The sequence below is a fragment of the Hypanus sabinus genome (genome assembly GCF_030144855.1).
Source record: "Hypanus sabinus isolate sHypSab1 chromosome X2 unlocalized genomic scaffold, sHypSab1.hap1 SUPER_X2_unloc_10, whole genome shotgun sequence".
Taxonomy (NCBI): Eukaryota; Metazoa; Chordata; class Chondrichthyes; order Myliobatiformes; family Dasyatidae; genus Hypanus; species Hypanus sabinus.
This window is the reverse complement of record NW_026778980.1, coordinates 604690-622240: the sequence shown is the minus strand read 5'-3', so window position 1 is coordinate 622240 and position 17551 is coordinate 604690.

The following is a 17551-nucleotide window of genomic DNA, read 5'->3' as shown; positions in this document are numbered from 1 at the left end:
GTCCCATGATCCTTTCGCTTCCCCAGCTCTGTATCCCTGTGGCCAATCACCTTTCCAGCTCTTAGCTTCATCCCACCCCCTCCGGTCTTCTCCTATCATTTCGCATTTCCGCCTCCCCCTCCTACTTTCAAATCTCTTAATATCTTTCCTTTCGGTTAGTCCTGACGAAACGTCGACAGTTCTTCTTCCTATAGACGCTGCCTGGCCTGCTGCGTTCCACCAGCATTTTGTGTGTGTTGCTTGAATTTCAGCATCTGCAGACTTCCTCGTGTTTGCTCAGGGAATCAACTTGGTTTTGCTGGATGTGTTCAGTGGAAATTCTGGCCTTTTCTATGTTGAGTGTGGGATCAAAAACACATTAAACAGACAACAGATACGAAAACGCATCCATGGACTGTCTAAGCCCGGCTACGAGCGGAGGATGGTTGGCCGTATGGCTGGCAACCCCATCTTGTAAATTTCCAGTGCGACAAAAACGTCAGCTGAATCTCCATTGGCCTCATCCATGCGGTCGGAAGGACATTCCCCTGGAAGACAGTTGAAGTCCTGAGATGAAAGGAGAAGCCATGTGCCCCCTGGGGTGGTTCACTACTACCATAACTGTGAGGCTTCCTCAGCCAACCCGGCCTCTCCCTGTCCAGTGTAGAGGACCCCTGTAGTTCCAATGGTGTCCCTGTCGTCTGGAATGTGTCAGTAGGCAGCATTCCTGTACGACTGGGCTTCGCAAACTTTTTTTAATGCCAAGGACCAATACCAGTAACCGTGGATCTCAGGTTGGGAACCGCTGCTCTCCAGACATCTCGATGTGATGGCAGGCCAACAAGTTTCGGGCGTCTTTCCCCGAGTTGATGATCTTCCAGCAGCAATCGCTGTCTATTTTCCAGAGCATCCTGGGAACAGCCCGAGGATCAGTGAGCCTTCTGTCACACACAAACAGACACAGCTGGGCTCAGACATACAACACTCTCACATTCCTCCCTTTGTGACACCCTACTTGCTCCGTAGCCCCCGGTATGAAGCTCAAACTGTTGCAACACCTGCCCTTTAAAATCATGGCTGAGGCTGTGTTGTGTCTGTTCACTGTTTGAGTTTGATATTAAATGAAGAGCATTGAATGGGAAGGAAGGTTTGAATAGAAGAATAAAGATCTCCTCTGAAGGTATATGGGGTCCTGGTGAGAGCGTACATGGAACACTGTGCACAGGTCTGGTCTCCCTCCTGGAGTCAGCCTGTGGGATGAAGAGAAGATTTCAGAGATTGATTTGGGGGGTGCGGTAGTGTCCTCAGAGAGATTACACTGACTGGGCCTGTCTCAAAATTGGAGAAATAAGAGGTGGTCTGAGTGAGACAGACACAGTCTCACAGGGTATTGACAGAGTGGGGCAGGAATGGCGTTTTTCTTCACTGGGTGTTGAATAAGGTCACAGACTCAGAATCCGATGTCGTCTGACAGGTCGCAGATGAGGAGTGCAGCGAATCTTTGGATTTTTTCCCCACAAGGTTTCTAAATTCACAAGGAATATTGAAGGGCGGAGCGAAGATGGGAACATTGCAAGAAAGTGTCCCTGAGGTCAAAGATCAGCCATTATCGGAGTGAAAGGCCGAACTGGCGCAACGGGCCGAAAGGCAACCCCTGCTACTGTTTCTTATTTCCTAAATCACGAGCTTACCTTTGCGCCTTGCTCTCCCTTGGCCTTCCGCCTGTCGGATTGCACAGGGGAGCGGTGAGAGCTCCGGAGATCCATCAGCAGCCGCTGCGGTTATTTCATGCTCTCGTTATTTTATCGCTGTTTCTCTGTTTTTGCACAGTTTGTTACCTTAAGCACTCTGGCTGATCTTTCACTGCCTGCTTCTGTTATGGTTACTATTCTATACTTTTTCTAAGTATGTCCGCAGGAAAATGCTTCTCCGGGTGGAACGTAGTGATTTATCTGGACTCTGATAATAAAATTTACTTTGAAATTTGAGTTTCGGGGATTTTCCTTTAATTCTGTGAACAAACTGTGACTGACATCTCCAGCTCCCATCAGCAACCCGTCCTCTCACACACACAGCCAATCAGCGACCACCGCTGGGAGAGGGATGCTGCCATTGGCTGAGGGGTGTCAGTGGGCGGGACGCTGTTTGGAACCGGGACCGAGTGGGCCGGAGACCGGGAGCTGCGCCTCGGGTTTCGGCTGCACCACCGGCGGGTCGTGAATCCTTTCGAAGGCAGAGCTGAAGCGACCGGCGGAGATTCCGTAAGATGTTTCAGCTACACGGAGGCGCCCGGCCTTTCCCCGCCGAGGATCGGGGCCTGTTGTCTGGAGTTGTCTCCCAGCCCCGTCCCTTCCCCCAGCGGCTGCCGGTGGATCTCCGGAGCTCTCACCGCTCCCCTGTGCAATCCGAACGGCTGAAAACCAAGGGAGAACAAGGCGCAAAGGTAAACTCGTGCTTTAGAAAATTACGAACAGGAGCATGTCTGGCCATTCGGCCCGTTGCGCCTATTCCACCCTTTCCTCAGAGTAGTCCTTTTTAAATCTTTTTATTGAGTTTAAACAAACATAAATGAAACACGAATACAAAGAGCTTGAGAGTACATAATTAATAGGTTAAGGTATAAATACAAATAGATGATAATAACCTCCCAAACTCATAGGTGTTACAAAAAATGGAGAAAATAAATGAAACAAATCCTAACCGACATGGGCCATTGCATTATATCAATTATACACAGTAACGTCAATAACTCCGCAACTCCAACCAAATAATTAAGGATATTAAAAGTAAAGTTTTGGAAAAGTAAATTTAGCTCATATGAAAATGTTGAATAAATGGTCTCCAAATTTCTTGAAAATTAACTGAAGGGTCAAAGACAACACTTCGAATTTTTTTCTAAACTCAAACAAGAAATAGTTTGAGAAAACCACTGAAATATAGTTGGAGGATTAATTTCTTTCCAGTTAAATAGGATAGATCATCTAGCCATTAATGTAACAAATGCAATCATCCGCCGGGCTGAGGGGGGAATAAATGACTATTATCCACCATTGGTGAACTGAAAGTTGCAGAAATAGGATGCGGTTGCAATTTGATATTCAGAACTGTTGAAATAATACCAAAAACATCTTTCCAATAATTTTCCAAACGGGCAAGACTAGAACATGTGGGTCAATGAAGCAACTTCAGAATGACATCTGTCACTGGTTGGATTAACATAAGAATAAAATCAAGCGAGTTTATCCTTGGACATGTGAGCCCTATGAACATCCTTAAATTGTATTAGGCATGTTTAGCACAAATAGAAGAAAAATTGATTAATTGTAAAATGTTCTCCCACTGCCCTGTGGGTATAAGAAAATGAAGTTCTTTTTCCCATTCCTTCTTAATTTTTTTCTCATAGTCCTGGCTGTATTTTTATGATCGTATTATAAATGATGGCTACTAAACCCTTCTGGCAAGGATTCAGAGCCAGATTTTTTTCTGTAATGTCCATTGGACATAATTTCAGAAAAGACTAACATTCAAGAAATTTCTAACTTGCAAGTATCTAAAAAAAAAGAGTTTTAGGCTGGATAGCTGTTCAAAGGACATAAAACTGTTATCCAAAAATAGATCACGAAAACATGTTATACCTTTTGTTTTCCATAACACAAAGGCTGGGTCCATAAAAGAGGGCTGGAAAAAAAAGTTAGATATCAGAGGGCTTGATAAGATAAACTTATTCAAGCCGAAGAATTTACGAAATTGAAACCATATTCTTAATGTATGTAGATTAGTTATTTGTTTATTTTGTTTAGATAAAGCAAAAGGAGGCAAAAATCCTAAAATAGAAAACAATGAGAAGCCTTGTACAGATTTACACTCCAAATTTACCCATTGTGGGCAAGGTACTACGACCAATTCTCGTGTCCAAAATATTAACTATCGGATGTTAACTGCCCAGTAGTAAAATCTTAGGTTTGGCAAAGCCAAACCACCTTCCTACTTAGTCTTCTGTAAATATTTCTTACTTAATGTAGGATTTTTATTCTGCCACATGTATTAAGATATTTTGCAATCAATAATATCAAAAAAAGTTTTAGGAACAAAAATTGGTAATGCATGGATTAAATATAAAAAATTGGGTAATACTATCATCTTGTTAGTATTAATTCGACCAACCAATGACAGAGATAATGGGGACCACCTGGTAACAAGTTGCTTGATTTGGTCAATTAAAGGTAAAAAAATAACTTTAAATAAACCCTTATGTTTCTTGGTAATTTTAATACCCAAATAAGTAAAATGATCCGTGACAACTTTAAATGGTAAGTGTTTATAAATTGGAACTAGCATATTTAATGAAAATAATTCACTCTTATTAAAATTCAGTTTGTAGCCAGAAAAGCTACTAAACTGAGCAAGCAAGGATGAAATAGCAGGAATAGATCTCTCAGGGTCAGATATGTATAGTAGCAAATCATCAGCATATAATAATAACTTATGTATCTTACCCACGGGTAATACCAAAAATATTAGGTGATTCATAAATGGCAACGGCTAAAGTTTCCAAAGCAATGCCAAATAATAGAGGACTTAAAGGGCAGCCTTGCCTCGTACCAGGGGACAACTGATAAAAAGATCTTTGATTATTGGTAAGAACCGAAGCCAAAGGTTTATAATACATTAATATAATCAATGATATAAATTTCAAGCTGAAATTAAAATTCTGCAACGTATTAAATAAATATAATCATTCAACTCTATCGAACGCTTTTTCAGCATCTACGGAAATGACATTCTGGTATTTTAGATGAAGAAGTATAAATTATATTAATTTATTTTCTAATGTTAAAAGATGAATAACAGGTTTTAATAAATCCGGTCTGATCTTCAGAGATAATTTGAGGTAATACATTTTCTCATGTAGTGGCCACAATTTTGGAAAAAATCGTAGAATCCGCATTCAGCAAGGATATTGGCCGATAGGATGCACATTCTCCCACTTTACATAATTACTGGAAGGACATATTTACTACTATTTCCTCAATTTGGAATATAGATTTACAACCTCATTTTATTACTGCAATTTTTGGCATACCAAATGAAGAGGGTAATCAGTTTTCCCCTGCAATCAGACGAATGATTGCTTTTGTAACATTAATGGCCAGAAAGTCTATATTACAAAATTGGAAAGAAGTAAATCCTCCTACCACGTTTCAATGGCTTTCTCAAACTATTTCTTATCTGAGCCTGGAAAAAATTAGAAGCACTATTTTTGACTCATCAATTAAATTTGAAGAAACTTGGAGACCGTTTATTCGACATTTTCATATGAATTAATTTGGCCCTTTCCAGACCTTCTTTCTGCTTATTCACGTTCTGGTATGGAGTTCCGGAGTTTGTTGACACTATCATATACTTATAAACTGTTATTATTGCCCATGTTAGTTTAGTTTAGAGTTTTATTTTTCTTAATATATACTTTTTTTTCACATATTTTCAAATTTTTTTTTCTCTTTTTTAATCGTTATTTTTGATTTTTTTCCATATATAATCATATGGACTTGATTGATTAAGGTATTTTCTTCTGTTGATGTTTAATAGGATATTGTTATCTTATTATCAACGTGATTTCAAGTTTATTGTATTCATAATTTACTCATTATTATGTTATGTTTTTTTGTGTATATGTGAAAATCAATAAAAAGATTGAAAAAGAAAGAAAAAGGATGCACATTCAGTGGGGTCTTCAACTTTTTTTAAGAATTGGTGAAATGGAGGCATCATAAAAAGATTGTGGTTATTTACTTACAGTTAACGCATCTTTAAAAATTTTACAAAGCCAAGGAGTGAATGTAGAAGAAAAGGATTTTAAAAATTCAGCAGTATAACAGTCTGGACCAGTGGCTTTAACTGAATTCATTGAAAAAGGGAGTGGGTTCCCTTTTCCAGACCCTGCCCGGGGACGTGCCTCTCCTCAGGGTTATATTTTGAACCTCTCGGACAGGGACAGGGACTGGGTTCCCCTTTCTAGACCCTGCCCGGGGACTTGTGCCACTCCTCAGGGTTATATGTGGAACCTCTCAGGCAGGGACAGGGAGTGGGTTCCCCTTTCTAGACCCTACCCAGGGACTCGTGCCACTCCTCAGGGGTATATATGGAACCTTTCTGACACAGACAGGGAGTGGGTTCCCCTTTCCCAGGCAGATGCCTGAAGGTGACCGGGAGCCACCAGAGGGTCTGATGTAATACAAGCCCTGGCACGGTGGGTCACTGAGGTAAGGGAACCCATTTGAATGACAGCCCGACTGCATGCGGATTTTGAGAATTTATCCGATAGATGCAGAAAAAAGGAGAATCCCTTGCGTACTTTATAGCTCGTTTTAAGGATATGTGAGAGTCCAATGCCGGCAAACCCCTGGACAGATCAGTATGTCCAGCTGGCAGTGCAGACTTTTCTAAACTGTCTCAGGCCGAAGCTGTGTCAGACCTGGCCCCGGGTGACATAAATTCTGATGAATAGGGAGCGCAGTTGACTCTTTAAAGGGACTGTGGAAAAGCGAGAGTGTGCACAGGGAACTGGTAGTGAGGAGATGGAGTTCGGGTACTGGCGAAGAACCCAGAACGGGTGTCAGGATCGTGCGGACGGTGCAGATGAAGAGGACACTTGGCTAAGGACAGAAACGGGGTTTGTAGAAAGAGGGGACATTGGGCCAGAGATTGTCGCACTGCATTCACAGACAAGAATAATAAGCGGCAGGAAGAGAGCCTGGATGACAGTGATACTCGACAGAGTACCACATTTACTCTCCACAATCCCTTAGGTCCCGGATAGGGCAGGCCAGAGGGGACGGTGATACAGGCAGCTGTGATCTGGCTCACCACACAGACAGGCTCTTTTCTTACTGCTGCAATCAGGTAGAAGGTACAAGACCCTCAGGACTCGCCCCACCAGGGTCAGGAACGGTTACTACACCTCAACCATCGGGCTGTGGAACAACACAGGATAACTGCACTCACTGGTCCATAGAGAGGCTCCCACAACAAATCATCGTACTGGGACTGTATCAAAATGAGTGAAATTGGAGGTGGTTTGACTGAGACAGATCACATTCCTGTCTCAGAATTAGAGAAATAGAATCTCACAGGATATTTACAGCGGAAGAGCTGGAATGAAGTTTCCCATAAGGTGTGGAACCAGCGCTCAGATTCTGTGACACCGGTTCCTCAGCACAGCCAAAGGAAACATCATTCCTGCCTCTACCCTGTCAATACACTGCGAGACTGTGTCTGTCTCAGTCAGACGGCCTTTTATTTCTCCAATATTGAGAGAGACCCGGTCAGTATAATCTCTCCGAGGACACTACCTCACCTCCTAAATCAATCTGGGAAATCTCTTCATTCCCTTCATCCCACAGGCTGACTCCGGGAGGGAGACCAGACCTGAGCACAGTGTTCCATGTACGCTCTCACCAGGACCCCATATACCTTCAGAGGAGATCTTTATTCTTCTATTCAACCTTCCTTCCCATTCAATGTTCTTCATTTAATATCAAACTCAAACAGTGAGCAGACAGAACACAGCCTCAGCCATGAATTTAAAGGGCAGGTGTTGCAACAGTTTGAGCTTCATACCGGGGGCCACGGAGCAAACAGGGTGTCACAAATGGAGGAATGTGGGAGTGTTGTATGTCTGAGCCCAGCCGTGTGTGTTTGTGTATCAGAATCAGTTTTAATATCAGCGGCGTATGTGGTGAAATTTGTCAGCAGCAGATTGCATTATTTAATAGTAAAACCTACGGATTACAATAAGCATGTATAAAATTATATTTAAAGTGTAGTGCAAAAAGCGAGGGAAAATCCTGAGGAAGTGTTTATCGGCTCATTGTCCATTCAGAAATCTGACAGTGGGGAAGAAGCTGTTCCTCAACCGGGGAGTGTGTCTTCAGGGTCCTGTACATACTCCTTGATAGTAGAAATGAGAAGAGGTCATGTCCTGGGTGATTGGGGTCCTTAATGATGGATGTCACCTTTTTGTGGCATCATCTTTTGAATGTGTCCTGGATGCTGTGGAGTCCAGTGCCCATGAAGGAGCTGGCTGAGTTTACAACTTTCTGCAGCAATTTCTGATCCTGTGCACTGGCCTCTCCACACCAGGCAGTGATGCAACCAGTTTGAATGCTCTCCACAGTACATCTGTAGAAATGTGCAAGTGTCTTTAGTGACAGACCGATTCCCCTCAATCTCCGAATGCAATATAGCCGATGTTGTGCCTTCATTGTAACTGCATCAATATGTTGGGCCCAGGATAGTTCCTCAGAGATGCTGACAGGCAGGAAATGGAAACTGCTCACCCTTTTCACTTCTGATCCCACGATGAGGACTGGTGTGTGTTCCCTCGACTTCCCCTTCCTGAATCCACAATCAATTCCTTTGTCTTCATGATGCTGAGTGCAAGGTTGTTGCTGTGACACCACTCAACTTGCTGATCTATCTCAATCCTGTACTCCTCCTCGTCACCGTCTGAAATTTCAGCAACAATAGTTGTGTCATCTGCAAGTTTATAGATGAGCCCAGACACACAGACGTGAGTGCAGAGAGAGTAGAGCAGTGGGCTGAGCGCGCATCGTTGAGGTGTGCCAGTGTTGATTGTCAGCAAGGAGGAGATGTTATTTCTGATTCACACAGTCTGGGGTCTCAATAGACAATAGACAATAGGTGCAGAAGTAGACCATTCGGCCCCTCGAGTCTGCACCGCCATTCTGAGATCATGGCTGATCATTCACTATCAATACCCAGTCCCTGCCTTGTCCCCATATCCCTTGATTCCCCTATCCATCAGATATCTATCTAGCTCCTTCTTGAAAGCTTCCAGAGAATTGGCCTCCACCGTCTTCCGAGGCAGTGCATTCCACACCTCCACAACTCTCTGGGAGAAGAAGCCCTTCCTCAACTCTGTTTTAAATAACTGACCTCTTATTCTCAATCCATGCCCTCTGGTACTGGATTCTCCCAACATCTGGAACATATTTCCTGCCTCAATCCTATCAAATCCTTTTATTATCTTAAATGTTTCAATCAGATCCCCTCTCAATCTCCTCAATTCCAGCATGTACAAGCCCGATCTCTCCAATCTCTCTGCGTAAGACAGCCCTGCCATCCCAGGAATCAACCTAGTGAATCAACGCTGCACTTCCTCAATTGCCAGAATGTCCTTCCTTAAACCTGGAGACAAAACTGTACACAATATTCCAGGTGTGGTCTCACCAGGGCCCTGTACAAATGCAAAAGGACATCCTTGCTCTTGTAATAAAGGCCAACATTCCATTTGCCCTCTTCACTGCCTGTTGCACTTGCTCATTCACCTTCATTGACTGATGAACTAGGACTCCTAGGTCTCTTTGCATTTCTCCCTTACCTAACTCGACACCGTTCAGACAATACTCTGCCCTCTTGTTCCTGCTTCCAAAGTGGATAACTTCACATTTACTCACATTGAATGACATCTGCCAAGTATCTGCCCACTCACCCAGCCTATCCAAGTCTCCCTGTATTCTCCTAAAGTCCTCTTCTCATGTCACACTGCCACGCAGTTTAGTATCGTCTGCAAACTTGCTGATATAGTTTTCAATGCTCTCATCTAAATCGTTGACATAAATCGTAAAGAGCTGTGGTCCCAATACAGAGCCCTGTGGTACCCGACTAGTCACCTCCAGCCAGTCCGAGAAACACCCATTCACTGCTACCCTTTGCTTTCTATCTGCCAACCAGTTTTCTATCCATGTTGAAACCCTGCCCCCAATGCCATGAGCTCTGATTTTACTCACCAATCTCCTATGTGGCACCTTATCGAATGCCTTCTGAAAATCTAGGTACACAATATCCACTGGCTTACCCTCATCTAACATCCCTGTTACACCCTCAAAAAACTCCAACAGATTAGTCAAGCATGATTTGCCCTTGGTAAATCCATGCTGGCTCGGCCTAATCCTATTACTGCCATCAAGATGTGCCACTATTTTGTCCTTAATAATGGACTCAAGCATCTTCCCCACGACTGACGTTAGGCTAACAGGGCGATAGTTCTCCGTTTTCTCCTTACCTACCTTCTTGAAAAGTGGGATAACATTAACACTCTCCAATCTTCAGGAACTGATCCTGAATCTAAGGAACATTGGAAAATGATTACCAATGCATCTGCAATTTCCTGAGCCACCTCTTTTAGAGCCCTCGGATGCAGACCATCTGGACCAGGGGATTTATTAGCCTTCAGTCCTACCAGTCTACTCATCACAGTTTCTTTCCTAATGTCAATCTATCTCAATTCCTCTGATAACTTATGACCCTGGCCCATCCATACAACTGGGAGATTGCTTGTGTCCTCCCTGATGAAGACAGATCTAAAGTACGCATTAAATTCTGTTGCCATTTCCCTGTTTCCCATAACAATTTCTCCCAATTCATTCTTCAAGGGGCCAACATTGTTCTTAACTATCTTCTTTCTCTTTACATAGCTAAAAAAGCTTTTGCTATCCCCTTTTATATTCCTGGCTAGACTGAGCTCATACCTGATGTTTTCTCTCCGTATTGCTTTTTTAGTTAAGATCTGCTGTTCCTTAAAACTTTCCCAATCATCTGTATTCCCACTCATTTAGCCCTGTCATACTTCTTTTTCTTTAATGCTATACAATCTCTGACTTCCTTTCTCAACCACTGTGGCCCCTTGCACCTCTTTGAATCCTTCCTTCTCTTTGGAATGAACTGCTTTTGCATCTTTTGTATTATCCCCAAGAATATCTGCCACTGCTGATCCACTGTCTTTCCTGCCAGGGCATCCGCCCATCCGTAGTCTCCTTTATTTACTTGCAACACTGACACCTCTGATCTGCCCTTATCCCTCTCAAATTGTAGATAAAAACTTATCATGTTATGATCACTACTTCCTAATGTCTCCTTTACTTCAAGATCACTTATCAATTCCTGTTCATTACACATCACCAAGTCCAAAATAGCCTCGTTCCTGGTTGGCTCAAGCACAAGCTGTTCCAAAAATACATCCCTTAGACACTCCACAAACTCCACAAAGTCCTCCTGGTGAGGATCCAGTGGCAGAAGGAGGTACAGAGGCCCAAGTTTTGGAGCTTGTTGATTACAATTGAGGGTCTGACTGTGTTGAATGCTGAGCTGTAATCATCAGCCTATCTTGTGTATTGCTATTGTCCGGGTGATCTGATGCTGATTGTGAGCCAATGAGAATTGTTGACCGATTGTAGCGATTGGCAAATTGCAGTGGATCCCTGCACACAGACAGGAATTGATTGACCATGACCAACCCCTCAAAGCACTTCATCACAGTAGTGAGCGTCACTGGGCGATGGTTGTTGAGGCAGGTCACCCAGGTATTTTTGGGCACTGGTATAATTGTTGACGTTCTGAAACGCGCCCGTGTGTGTGTGTGTGTATGTCTACGTGTGTTTGCATGCTTGAGCAGAGAGACAGAGTACTTGAGGCTTTCCAGTTCGATGCAGGAATATTTCCAGTAATTGGTGTGCCTTGAAAGACGGGTCACAGTGTTGGGCCGACTATTCAGATCAGAACAAAATCATTTACCCAGCAGACTGAGCTCTCAACCCGCTCTTGTGTTTCAGAGTTATTTACAAATTGAAATGTAAAATTTAAAATGTGCAAAGTAAATTTATTATCAAAGTATAGGCACATCACCATGTATAATCCTGGGATTTGATTATGTTGTAAATTCAGTGAACTCAGGAACCATTATAAAATGAATGAAAGATCGCCCCCAACAGGACAAACAAAATAACCATGTGCAGAAGACAACAAAATTCAAATACAAAAGAAATAAAACCAAAAAATAACCCAGAAATAAACATCAAAGACATGAGATGAAGAGCTGTTGATTGTGTCCATTCGTTGTGGGAATAGCAAAGTTTAGGGATCTGGTCTCAATTTAGAAATTTTTTTGGTTTAGCGAATTTTTCATTATCATCTCCCAATCTCCTTAATTATTTTTTTTAATCCCTTCCATGACTGACAAAGTCTTTAAGGATTGGATGAACTAGGTATTAAGTGTTTTTGGGACTTGTTTATCTCAGGATCTCTTGCATCATTTGACCAATTGTCAAATCAATTTGCACTCCCAAAATCACATTTTTCCAGATACCTTCAAATTAGAGATTTTCTACGTTTCCAATTAGCTACTTATCCTATAGGTCCTGATAAAAATTTACTGGAAGATCTTTTAAATTTAACACCTTTTGTTAATGGTTCTATTACCAGTATCTATAACTTGTTGATTGATTCTAGACAAGACTTTTTAGATAAAATAAAAAAACGCTTGGGAGGATGACCTAAATTGTCAGATTTCTGATGATAGATGGAATAAAATTTTTAAACAGGTTAATAAATCATCTTTCTGTGCTCGTCATTCTCTTCTACAATTTAAAGTGGTTCATAGAGCTTACATTTCTAAACAGAAGCTGTCCAGTTTTTACCCGAATGTTTCCCCACTTTCTAATAAATGCAACTCTGCTGATGCCTCTTTAATTCATATGTTTTGGTTTTGCCTTACAATTGAAAAGATTTGGCGGGAAGTATTTCATACCTTCTCCCAACTTTTTAGGATCCAATTTGACCCAAATCCCCTTACTTCCTTGTTTGGTATTATTGCAAATGAAGACATAACTTTAAATACTCCTAACCTACAGGTTTTAGTTTTTACCTCTCTTTTAGCAAGAAGAGCAATCTTGCTTAAATGGAAGGAGTCAACCCGTCCTACACATCTTCAAAGGCTACGTAATATTATGTCGTATTTAAATTTAAAAAGATCCGCTGCTCAGTCTTAAATTCGAAACAATCTTTTTATGATATTTTGGGACCTTTCCTAAATAACGTTTAACGTTTCCAATTTATAAAGTTTAACAGTGCACAGACTTTGATGTATATTTTTATCTTCTCTTCTTAAGTGAATATGTTTTTTTTTCTAATCCATTGTCATCCATCAGCTTTTTTCTTTGGTAGTTGGTAGGGGGTTGACTTTTTATATATATATAACATTTATTTTATGATTTGATCTGTCTTTAAATTTTTGATTACCGAGTGCTATACCTTTATGTGTTATGCTATAACATTTTGATCAATATTATTACAATATATGAATGTACACAAGTTATGATGAGATGTATCTATGTGTTGCACTCTGTAATTTTTTTTTCTTCTGAATAAAAATATTGTAAAAAGAAAGCAGGACCTGTTGGTTGAGTGTAATAACTGTTCCTGAACCTGGGGTTGATGCTCCTGAGACTCATGCACCTTCTTCCTGATGGCAGCATTGAGAAGAGAGCATGGCCTGGGTGGTGGGGGTCCTTGATGATGGATGCTGATTTCCTGCGACAGCACTCCACAGAGATGTGCTCAGTCGTGAGCAGAGTTTTACCTGTGATGTGCTGGGCCACATCCACTATGATGTGCTGGGCCGTACTACTGAGGACAGAGAGTTCCCGCTTTCTTGTAATTGCACTTGTGTCCCGGGCTCAGGACAGATCCTCTGAAATGTTAACACTGTGGAATTTAAAGTTGCTGAACGTCTCCACCTTTGAGCCCCAATGAGGATTGCCTCATGGGTTCCTGTTTCCTCCTCCAAAGTCCAGAACCAGCTCATTGCTCTTGCTCTCCTTGAATGAGAGGCTGCTCTTGGACCATAAGAAGCAGAATTACGCCATTTGGCCCATCAAAACTGCTCTGCCGCTTCGTCATGGTAAATCCATTATTCCTCCCAGCCCCATTTTCCTGCCTTCGCCGCGTATCCTTTCATGCCCTGACCGATCGAAAGTCCATCAACGTCTGCCTTAGCAAAAGGAAAAGCAGCATCCGTCATCAAGGCAAGATGAGATGAGGCACCTCCCACTACATACCCATCCATTTCTGTCCCTCCGCCCTCCCCACTCTCTTGCCTACAAAGCTCACTTTCACTCCTTACCATTACCTACCCAGGACTGTATACAGTGCAGGCATTACAATAAATAATAAACAGGACAGTAGGGCAAGGAGTCAGTCCAGGCTCTGGCTATTGAGGAGTCTGATAGCTTGAGGGAAGAAACTGTTACATAGTCTGGTCATAGTCCGAATGCTTCGGAGCCTTTTCCCAGACGGCAGGAAGGAGAAGAGTTTGTATGAGGGGTGCATGGGGTCCTTCATAATGCTGTTTGCTTTGCGGATGCAGTGTGTAGTATAAATGTCTGTAATGACGGGAAGAGAGACCCCGATGATCTTCTCAGCTGACCTCACTATCCGCTGCCGGGTCTTGCGATCCGAGATGGTGCAATTGCCGAACCAGGCAGTGATGCAGCTGCTCGGGATGCTCTCAATACAACTTCTGTAGAATATGATGAGGATTGGGGGCGGGGGGGTGAGATGGACTTTCCTCAGCATCCAGAGAAAGTAGAGACGCTGCTGGGCTTTCTTTGCTATGGAACAGCTGTTGAGGGTCCAGGTGAGATTCTCCGTCAGGTGAACACCAAGAAATTTGGTGCTCTTAACAATCTCTACCGAGGAGCCGTCGATGTTCAGCGGGGAGTGGTCGCTCCGTGCCCTCCTGAAGACAACAACCATCTCTTTCGCTTTGCTCACATTCAGAGGCAGGTTGTTGGCTCTGCACCAGTCCGTTAGCCGCTGCACCTCCTCTCTGTAAGCTGACTCGTTGTTCTTGCTGATGAGACCCACCACGGTTGTGTCATCGGCGAACTTGATGACGTGGTTCGATCTGTGTGTTGCAGCACAGTCGTGGGTAAAGCAGACTGAACAGCACTGGACTGAGCACACAGCCCTGGGGGACCCCCGTGCTCAGAGTGATGGTGTTGGTGATGCTGCCTCCCGATTCGGACTGACTGAGATCTCCCAGTCAGGAAATCTAGGATCCAGTTGCACAGGGAGGTGTTCAGGCCCAGCAGGCTCAGCTACTGTATGAGGTTGGTGGTGGGTGCTGGGAGATCCCCAGAGTCAAGATGGTTGGTGGTGTGGGAGACGATGTCCTGGTGTTCCTTACTGGGGTCCTGTTCGAGGGGTAAGTAGGAGGAGGTGTCTGAGAGTTGGTGATAGGCCTCTGCAAGGTAGGGGTCAGTCCGACAGACTACTACAGCATCTCCGCTATCTGCAGGTTTGATGGTGAGTTTAGGATCAGTGAAGTGGGGGTGGAGAGTCCAACGTTCAGACGGAGTGAGGCTGGAATTGGAGAGAGGACGTTGAAGTCCAGACGGTTACTGTCCCGTCAACAGACTTAGTGCGGCCCTGTTCAAATTCCTGTGGCTTCTTTATGCCCCTTCCGATGTCAGCACATCTTTTCTTAGCCATGGGGCCGGAAACTGCTCACAATGCTCCACGTGAGGCCTCTTTGTAAAGCCTCACCAATGCGTCCTTGCTTTTCCTCTCGAAGTGAATGTCAACATCACAGAGAACTTCCTCAACATCGACTCAACCTGCAAATTATCCTTCAGGGAATCCTACACGAGGATTCAGAAGTCCCTTGAATTTTTTATGTTTTTTAATATTTTTTCCAGTTACAAAACTGTCTGCCCTTTTATTTCTTCTACCAAAGTACACGACCATGCCGTCCCCGAAATACAGTCCTTCATCCATTGATGTCCTCTGTAAATCTTTCTACAGGAAAGGAACAGCAATTTGTGTCCGGGAATTCTCAAATTCCGGACACATCTATGTCCGGATATTTAAGGAGTGACCAGATATTTCCATTGAAACACCGATATATCAGTTGTTGATCCTTGAAGTAGTGTCTCATCTCAGCCGGAGACGTGACTGAAATATTTTCGATGTAACTCAGTGAAATCCACTGGAACCGGGCGCTGAGAACACAAGTAACAGAAGTAAGGCTGTTTACAAGAGGGGGATGAGCGGTCCCCGTTTTCTAAGGAAGCCGAGATCCTTGAATGTGTCAGGCAGGATGCTGGAGATGTTTTACCAGTCTGTTGATGTAACTGTAGTTTTCTTTGCCGCTTTACGTAGGGGGAGCAGCATCGGTGCAAAATAAACTCATCAGAAAGGTTGGAACCATCCTTGGCCACAACCGGGGCTCTTATGAGTGAGTGGTGGAGAGGAGTGGTGTCACTAAACAAATGGTCATCCATTACGGACAATCGGGCACATCCTCTCCATGACCGACTGCACAGGCAGCGGAGCACCCTTTCGAACAGACTCACTCAGCACCGCTGTCACAAGGACCGTTACAGAAGCTCTTTCCTATCAGATGTAATAACCACATACAACAGTTCATCTGCTAACCGGCCACCCACAGCTCCAATCTGTTCATTAAATTTGCCGACAGCACCATATTGATTGGCCTAATCTCAAACAATAATGAGGTGGCCTGCAAGGAAGAAGTCATCTCTCTGACACACTGGTGTCGAGAAAACAACCTCTCCTTCAATGTCGAAAAATCAAGGGAGCTGGTTGTGGATTACAGGAGGAATGGAGACGAGCTAACCCCTAGAGACATCAGTGGATCTGGGGTTGAGAGGGCAAACAGCTTTAAGCTCCTCGGGATCCTCATCACTGAGGACCTCGCGTGGTCTGTACACACAAGATGTGCGGGGAAAAAGGCATCTCAGACGGTTGAGGAAGTTTGGTATGGGCCCCCCAAATCCCAAGAACTTTCTACAGGGGCATAATTGAGAGCATCCTGACTGGCTGCATCACTGCCTGGTATGGGAACTTTACCTCCCTTAATGGAAGGGTTCTGCAGAGAGTGGTGCGGGCAGCCCTGCGCATCTGTAGTTGTGAACTTCCCATGATTCAGGAAATTTACAGAGACAGGTGTGTAAAAAGGGTCCGTAGGATCATTGGGAACCTGAGTCCCGTCAATCATAATATATTCCAGATGCTACCGTCGGGGCAAAGCTGCCGCAGCGGAAAAGCCAGGACCAAGGCTCCGGGACAGCTTCTTCCACCATGAATCAGACTGCTTAACTCACGCTGATTTGAGTGCATTTCTATGTCACCTTGACTGTTCTGTTTATCATAAATTATTATGAATTACTATGATTGCACATTACACATTTAGACGGAGTAACAGTTTTACTCCACATGTATGTGAAGGATGTAAAAAAATAAAGTTAATTTAATACATCTTTCTGCGACAGATCATAGTTCAATAGTCTCTGCAATATTGTTTCATGCATTATTATTGCACATTGGTACAGTATTACTGTGTATGTTATTATTCTCTATTTTTTGTAAAGTCTTCACACTGTTAAGTCCGATTTTAAATATTGCTGCTGTAACGAAAGAATTTCCCACTCGGGATCAATAAAGTATTTATTATTATTATTCTCCAGTCCTATATCTCTTTCACCGACTTCACCGCTCTTGACTTTACGCCTCCCCCTTTCCCGTTTTCACCTATCACCTCACGTCGCCCCACAACCTGACTCCCGCCCTTCCTTTCCAGTCCTGAAGGGTCTCGGTCTGAAACGCCGACTGTTCACTCCTCTCCAGAGTCGCCGCCTGCCCCCCTGTGTTCCTCCAGCATTTTGTGTCTGTTGCTTTGGGTTCAGGATCT